Source organism: Myotis lucifugus, unplaced genomic scaffold (genome assembly GCF_000147115.1).
Source record: "Myotis lucifugus unplaced genomic scaffold, Myoluc2.0 scaffold_4, whole genome shotgun sequence".
Classification (NCBI taxonomy): domain Eukaryota; kingdom Metazoa; phylum Chordata; class Mammalia; order Chiroptera; family Vespertilionidae; genus Myotis; species Myotis lucifugus.
The window spans coordinates 10,779,886-10,788,817 of NW_005871052.1; the positions used below are offsets into that span (position 1 = coordinate 10,779,886).

The window sequence follows — 8,932 nt, forward strand, 5'->3', positions numbered from 1 at the left end:
CATTTTAGATAACCCATGGCGACCCATTGAAGTTATGGTTCCTGGACTAGAAATGAAGCCTATTTACAGTCTAGTATACTTTCAGATATGTTGCTATTTTCTTGAAATCTCCTTTTTCTAAATTTTAAGCCAGCTAAACCACAAAGATGTATAGCTTTCAATCTTTTAAGCCACGCCTCTTCCACTCCCTCTGCATCCAGTCTCCACCCCCTTGCTTTTTAAAGCCCTGCAATTTGCTGCCACCGCCATATTTCTTCTTCTCCTGAGGTGGAATGGAGTCTTGCTAATGAAGATGTCTTCAGCCATGTGGTTCTTTCTGGAACATTTTCCAGCTCTCAACCACTCTTTATGGCGCATTTCTTTTAGAATATTCACCAAAATTCTATAAAATATTTTGAAAATTCTAAACTTTCTTCCAGCATTTTATTGACACCTCCATATTTTTTAGGTATTTGGGATATTTTTATGACATTTTTCATTTTGAAAAAATTTTTGTTTGCAACAATTTTTGGTTGAGTCCTCTGTTTTATGATTTAGTTCTCTATTTCCTCCACTTTTCTATATTTTGCCCATCAGGGTTGCGGATACCTGATTTTATTTATTTACTTTAAAAAATGTGCCCATCGGGGCCGCGGATACCTGCTTTTAATTTTTTTCCCCCCCTTAGCCCATCGGGGCCTCGGATAGCTGCTGTGTCCTCCTTTTCCCCAAACCACTGGCCCACCGGGGCCTAGGATACCTGCTTTTTTTTTTTTTTCTTCTTTTTATAGCCCATCGGGGCTTCGGATACCTGCTTTAATTTTTTTCTTGCCCATCGGGGCCGCGGATACCTGCTTAGATTTTTTTTTTTTAATCGCTCGAAATTTTGTTGTTTTCTGTGGTTCGTTATACTATCTGGAATGTCTACAAATTTTTGCTGCTAATCTTTGGTGTTGTGTGAGTGAACCTACAGCTTTGGCTGGGAGATGACTGCAGTTAGGCTAAGGGGTTCGTTCGGCTGGGAGGAAATATGGCGGCAATGGCGGCAATGGCGGCTATGGCGGCGGACGACTCGAGGTTTGCTTCGGAGCTCAGCTGATGGTAGTTGGTTGTGCTTGGTATAAATTAGAGAGGCAAGAGGCCTGAGCTAAGTATTTTGAATGACCTAATTTGCATGCATTGTGGTCTCCTGAGGTAGAAGAATAGGATTATCCTGTGCCGCATTACCGGAGGCTAGTTGAAAATGAGATGGAGAAGACTTATAGGGAGGGGCCAAAATGGCGGCTTGACTTTCGGTATTGCTCAGCATGGCTGTCTGCTTTGTTAGTGTCCAAGATGGCGGGTCCAATTTAGCGGGAGGCCACATCATGGTAGTGTCTTTGTTCTAATGCACAGCATGGCGTTGCAAATATTCTGTTACATGGTGTAAGATGGCGGCTCAAGGACCTGACGCAGTGTTAAACATGGCGGACTCTTGTGTTTGCGGCATTGCCGGACCAGTCATGGCGGGCCGTTGTCTTCGCAGCAAGCATTTCCGGACAGGTTTTGCCGCAGGGGCATATAAGGGCGGACTTGTCTTGTGGTTGAGGACATCCTGGTGTTTGCGCGGGCTTTGCTCCTGGTGGGGCTGCCGCATTGTTAAATATGGCGCACACTTCCGGCTTGCTGCAAAAAGTGAAAGGTGGGGTGATCTTTGCCGCCTGCCCCACCCAATCAGACGGGGTGGTACAATTGGGTGCAGCCAATTAATGGAGTATGGAATTAGACCAATCTAGCATGGCTCCTGGCTGCCATCTTTTCAGGAGGCAGAAGCTGAGGGGCCATTTACATAACATCTGCTCCCAGTTGGCGGTGCTCAAGGTCTTTCCAAGGACATTTGGCCTTTCCAGCTCCCTCCCCTCTAACCGGCTCCCTCCCCTTTTGCTCTCCCGCCCGGTGGGCCAGGCCAGGGCTCCATGCCTGCCACGTGTAAATATGGCGGTGAGTTCAATATGGCGGTGAGTCGTGGCAAGGACCAAAATTGATCTTTGGCCAACAGGTGGCAGAAGAGGAATCCCTCCCTTCTTCAAGAGGAACACCTACCCTGTGGCTAATGCTGGGGTTCGATTTTGATTTCTACTTATTTCTTGGATGTCAGCCATAAATAGTTTAATTATGTGGTTTGCTAGGGTGATATTTAAGCCTCAAATGACTATTATGGCATTGTTTGTAGATTTCACTTCAATTAAATTTAATAAGCTCCTTTTGGGGGCCCTTAAAGTTTTCAATTTCTTTTTTATAAAAATGGCATACTTATTCATATCCAAAGTCAAATAATTTGGCGATAACATTTTTCATTAATCTTTTTTACTTTGAGATTGACTTAATAAACTACTTCAGTTTGGACTTTTCAAGTCTTCTTGCACATAAACAGTTAATTAAAAAGTTAACTTTATGACTGAATATAAAAAATATTTGAAGGTCCATTCCACTTCAGGCCTTGCTTTGTTCCCATCTTTAATGCTGCACTAATTGACTGTATAACCTATCAGACAGATAACATGAATTGCTGTGGACTTGTTTCCTCTATTCAAACTTATCTTGGAGTATTAAATGCACACATAATAAATATTGTGGTGCTCTGCCTCCACAGTCCCCAGTTCCTCCCCACCCCTGCTCTCACAACCCCTACATCTAGCCCCAGCCCTTACCCCTTACCTGCCAGCCCTGCCCAAACCCCAGCCCCAGCCCCAGCCCCAGCCCCAGCCCCGGCCCCAGCTATCCCCTTCAGCCCTGCTCCCTAAATCATATACTGTGCTGACCACCTAAAGTCTTTGCACTGAGTGAAATTTTGATTATCCATAATTCTGCCCATCATATTATATTCCAGGCAAAACACCTTTGTATTATTCGTGGACGCAGAAAAAACCCAAATCTTTTAGTCCTGTGCAAAAAAAACCAACAAAACAAACAAAACAAAAAGGAATCCTACCCCATCACACTGTCTTGGAGTGAATATTGTTCAAGAACTCAGCTCTGGGACAATTTGCACAGTCATAGTTATCTGGAGTACTGTCCATTTAAAAGGTCCAGGGTAGCCCTAACCAGTTTGGCTCAGTGGAGAGCATCGGCCTGCGGACTGAAGGGTTCCAGGTTCGATTCCGGTCAAGGGCATGTACCTTGGTTGTGGGCACATTCCCAGTAGGAGGTGTGCAGGAGGTAGCTGATCGATGTTTCTAACTCTCTGTCCCTCACCCATCCTCTCTGTAAAAAAATCAATAAAATATATTTAAAAAAAAATAAAAGGTCCAGGGTATCTCATTTGGTAGGTATAACGTGGTCCCATTACTCAAGGGTTCTTCTTTTTAGTTAATATATTATCCATACTTGCATTTGCAATCATGTGCAAAATTACAATCCCCAATAACTCCCTTCTGTTAACCTCTTTCCCCTTCCTAACTGCATTACCACAGAGGATTCTTCAGACAGTTAATGTGCTTATATGCCACTACTGTTCTTATCTTACTTTGGAACCCAGGGATCCTCAGTTTGCATTAAAACAGACTCCTTGGGGCAGTTAATGTTCTTAACTGCTACTACTATCTTTTTGTTACTATAGATTACACCCATCCTCAATTTGCATTAAAATAGAAGAGGGTACAAGGGGCAGTTGATGTACTTAAATGGCACTACTGTCCTTATGGTACTGTAGAACCCATCTAATCTCACTTTGCATTAAAGCAGTCCTGGGGCAATTAATGAACTTAAATGCAACTAGTGTCATCTGTATGTCACTAGAACCCATCTATCCTCACTTTGCATTAAAACAGAAGGTCCTTGGGGCAGTTCATGTGCTTAAATGCAACTACTGTGCTTATGTTACTCTAGAACCCGCATAGCCTCACTTTGCATTAAAACAGAGTCCTTGGGGCAGTTAATGTATTTAAATGCCACTACTGCCTTTTATTGTGGAACCCACTCATCCTCACTTTGCATTAAAGCAGAGGGTGGGGAGGGGCAGTTAATGTGCTTAAATACCACTACTGCCCTTCTGTTAAGGTAGAACCCACCCATCCTCACTTTGCATTAAAACAGTCCGTAGGTAATGTACTTAAATGCAACGACTGTCCTTATCTTACATTGCAACCCATCCATCCTCACTTGGCCTTAAGAGAGGGTCCTTGGGGCAGTTAATGTTTAAATGCCTCTACTGTGCTTATGTCACTATAGGATCCATCTATCCTCACTTTACATTAAAACAGGGGGTCTTTGGGGCAGTTAGTGTGCATAAATGCCAGTACTGTTCTTATGTCACACTAGAACCCATACTTTGATTTTGATTTAAAACAGAGTGCTTGGGGCAATTAATGTGTATAAATGCCTCTGGCCATTATGTTAATGTGGAATCCACCCATCCTCATTTTGCATTAAAACAGTCCCTAGAGGCAGTTAATGTGCTTAAATGCTACTACTGTTCTTATCTGTCTTTGCAACCCACCCATACTCACTTTGAATTAAAACAGGGTGCTCAGTGCAGTTGATGTGCTTAAATGTAACTACTGTGCTTATGTCACTCTACAACCCATATCTCCTCACATTGCATTAAAACAGGTTCCCTGGGGGCAGTTAATGCATTTAAATGCCACTACTGCCTTTTAGTGTGGAACCCACTCATCTGCACGTTGCATTTAAAGCAGAGAGTGGGGAGGGGCAGTTAATGTGCTTAAATGTCACTGCTGTCCTTATGTTAAGGTGGAACTCACATATCCTCAATTTGCATTAAAACAGTCCTAGAGGCAGTTAATGTGCTTAAATGCCACAACTGTTCTTATGTCACTATAGAACCCATACTGATTTTGATTTTGATTTCAAACAAAGTCCTTGAGGCAGTTATTGTGCTTAAATGCAACTACTGTGCTTATGTCACTATAGGACCCACATAGCCTCACTTTGCTTTAAAATGAGGTCCTTGGGGCAGTTAATGTGCTTAAATGCCACTACTGTTCTTATGTCACTATAGAACCCATTCACACTTCGATTTTGATTAAAACAGTCCTTGGGGCAGTTAATGTATTCAAATGCCACTATGGCCTTTTAGTATGGAACCCACTCACTTTCACTATGCATTACAACGTGGTCCTGAGGGCAGTTAATGTACTTAAATGCCATTGCTGTCTTTATGTTAAGCTGGAACTCACATATTCTCACTTTGCATTTAAACAGTCCTGGAGGCAAATAATGTACTTAAATGCTACTACTGTGTTTAGGGATTAGTGTGGAACCCACTCATCCTCACTTTGCATTAAAACAAGGGGTCCTTGAAGCAGTTAATATGCTTAAATACAACCACTGTGCTAGGTCACTATATGACTCATCTATCCTCACTTTGCATTGAAACAGGGGTCCTTGGGGCAGTTAATGTCTTTAAATTGCACTGCTGTCCTTATGTTACTATAGAACCTGTTCTCACTTTGACTTGGATTTAAAACCGAGTCCTTGGACCAGTTAATGTGCTTAAATGCACCCACTGTGCTATGTCACTATAGGATCCATCTATCCTCACTTTGCATTAAAGCAGATGGTCTTTGGGGAGGTTGATGTACTTAAATGCAACTACTGTGCTTATGTCACTCTAGAACCCATAGCCTCACTTTGCATTAAAACAGGGTCCTTGAGGCAGTTAATGTGCTTAAATTGCACTGCCATCCTTATGTTACTATAAAACCTATTCTTACCTTGATTTTGATTTAAAACTGAGTCCTTGGGGCAGTTAATGTGCTTAAATGCACTACTGCCTTTTAGTGTGGAACCCACCCATCCTCACTTTGCATTAAAACAGGGTCCTTGAGGCAGTTAATGTGCTTAAATTGCACTGCCATCCTTATGTCACTATGGAACCTATTCTCACTTTGACTTGGATTTAAAATCGAGTCCTTGGGGCAGTTAATGTGCTTAAATGCACTACTGCCTTTTAGTGTGGAACCCACTCATCCTCACTTTGCATTAAAGCAAGGGGTTTTGGGAGCAGTTAATGTGCATAAATGCCACTACTCTCCTTATATCACTATGGAACCCATACTCACTTTGATTTTGATTTAAAACAGAGTTCTTGGTAGTTAATGTGCTTAAATTTAAATGCCAGTACTGTGCTTAAGTCACTATAGAACTCATGTATCCTCACTTTACATTAAAGTAGAGGGTCCTTATGCCACTGCTGTCCTTGTGTTAAGGTGGAACCTACTCATCCTCACTTTGCATTAAAACAGAGGGTCCTGTTTAAATGAATGTGCTTAAATGATACCACTGTTCTTTGTCACTATAGGACCCATCCATCCTCACTTTTGCATTAAAACAGACGACTTTGGTGGAGGGTGAAGCGCTTAAATGCAACTACAGTGCTTATGTCCCTCTAGAACCAATTCCTCACTTGTATAAAAAAGAGGGGGCTTGGGGGCAGTTAATGTGTTTAAAATCCCCCACTTGTCCTTAGGTAATAATGACACCCACCCCATTCCTACTTTGCATTAAAACAAGGCCCTTGAGGCCAGGTTAATGTTCTTAAATTCGCAATTGCCACTGCCATCTTCATGTACTATAGAACCTATTCTCACTCTGACTAGGAAACACAACGCGTGTCCTGGAGGCTAGTTAATGTTCATAACACGCATTTCTCCCCTATTAGTGTGGAAACCCCCCTCTCCTCTCTCTGCAATAAAACAAGGGGTTTTTTGGAGCAGTTAATGTGCATAAATGCCACTGCTGTCCTTATGTCACTATAGAACCTATTCTCACTTTGACTTGGATTTAAAACCGAGTCCTTGGGGCAGTTAATGTGCTTAAATGCACTACTGCCTTTTAGTGTGGAACCCACTCATCCTCACTTTGCATTAAAACAAGGGGTTTTTGGAGCAGTTAATGTGCATAAATGCCACTACTCTCCTTATGTCACTATGGAACCCATATTCCTTTGATTTTGATTTAAAACAGAGTTCTTGGTTATTGTGTTTAAATTTAAATGCCAGTACTGTGCTTATGTCACTATAGAACTCATGTATCCTCACTTTGCATTAAAGTAGAGGGTCCTTATGCCACTGCTGTCCTTATGTTAAGGTGGAACCCACTCATCCTCACTTTGAATTAAAACAGAAGTTTCTTGGGGCAATTAATGTGCTTAAATGCAACCACTGTGCTTTGTCACTATAGGACCCATCTATCCTCACTTTGCATTAAAGCAGAGGGTCTTTGGTGCAGTTGATGCACTTAAATGCAACTACTGTGCTTATGTCACTCTAGAACCCATAGCCTCACTTTGCATTAAAACAGGGTCCTTGGGGCAGTTAATGTGTTTAAATGCCACAGCTGTCCTTAGGTTAATATGGAACCCACCCCTCCTCACTTTGCATTAAAACAGGGTCCTTGAGGCAGTTAATGTGCATAAATTGCACTGCAATCCTTATGTTACTATAGAACCTATTCTCACTTTGACTTGGATTTAAAACCGAGTCCTTGGGGCAGTTAATGTGCTTAAATGCACTACTGCCTTTTAGTGTGGAACCCACTCATCCTCACTTTGCATTAAAACAAGGGGTTTTGGGAGCAGTTAATGTGCATAAATGCCACTACTCTCCTTATATCACTATGGAACCCATACTCACTTTGATTTTGATTTAAAACAGAGTTCTTGGTAGTTAATGTGCTTAAATTTAAATGCCAGTACTGTGCTTAAGTCACTATAGAACTCATATATCCTCACTTCGCATTAAAGTAGAGGGTCCTTATGCCACTGCTGTCCTTGTGTTAAGGTGGAACCTACTCATTCTCACTTTGCATTAAAACAGAGGGTTCTTGGTACAGTTAATATGCTTAAATGCCACTACTGTCCTTATGTTAAGGTGGAACCCACCCATCCTCGCTTTGAATTAAAACAGAAGTTTCTTGGGGCAGTTAATGTGCTTAAATGCAACCACTGTGCTGTGTCACTATAGGACCCATCTATCCTCACTTTGCATTAAAGCAGAGGGTCTTTGGGGCGATTGATGTACTTAAATGCAACTACTGTGCTTATGTCACTCTAGAACCCATAGCCTCACTTTGCATTAAAACAGGGTCCTTGGGGCAGTTAATGTGTTTAAATGCCACAGCTGTCCTTAGGTTAATATGGAACCCACCCCTTCTCACTTTGCATTAAAACAGGGTCCTTGAGGCAGTTAATGTGCTTAAATTGCACTGCCATCCTTATGTTACTATAGAACCTATTCTTACTTTGACTTGGATTTAAAACCGAGTCCTTGGGGCAGTTAATGTGCTTAAATGCATTACTGCCTTTTAGTGTGGAACCCACCTATCCTCACTCTGCATTAAAACAAGGGGTTTTTGGAGCAGTTAATGTGCATAAATGCCACTACTGTCCTTATGTCACTATGGAACCTATTCTCACTTTGACTTGGATTTAAAACCGAGTCCTTGGGGCAGTTAATGTGCTTAAATGCACTACTGCCTTTTAGTGTGGAACCCACTCATCCTCACTTTGCATTAAAACAAGGGGTTTTTGGAGCAGTTAATGTGCATAAATGCCACTACTCTCCTTATGTCACTATGGAACCCATATTCCTTTGATTTTGATTTAAAACAGAGTTCTTGGTTATTGTGTTTAAATTTAAATGCCAGTACTGTGCTTATGTCACTATAGAACTCATGTATCCTCACTTTGCATTAAAGTAGAGGGTCCTTATGCCACTGCTGTCCTTATGTTAAGGTGGAACCCACTCATCCTCACTTTGAATTAAAACAGAAGTTTCTTGGGGCAATTAATGTGCTTAAATGCAACCACTGTGCTTTGTCACTATAGGACCCATCTATCCTCACTTTGCATTAAAGCAGAGGGTCTTTGGGGCGGTTGATGTAGTTAAATGCAACTACTGTGCTTATGTCACTCTAGAACCCATAGCCTCACTTTGCATTAAAACAGGGTCCT

The 8,932-nt window shown here is 41.9% G+C and overlaps 1 long non-coding RNA gene across 1 annotated transcript in view; it reads left to right on the top strand.

Annotated features, from left to right (window-relative positions):
• The first annotated feature begins 787 nt into the window (after window positions 1-787).
• LOC106699052 overlaps window positions 788-8,932 on the top strand; it is a 28,918-nt gene continuing 20,773 nt past the window's right edge. The window contains exon 1 of the long non-coding RNA XR_002832094.1: window positions 788-2,079. This is a non-coding gene — a long non-coding RNA (uncharacterized LOC106699052). The remainder of the gene's footprint in view (window positions 2,080-8,932) is intronic.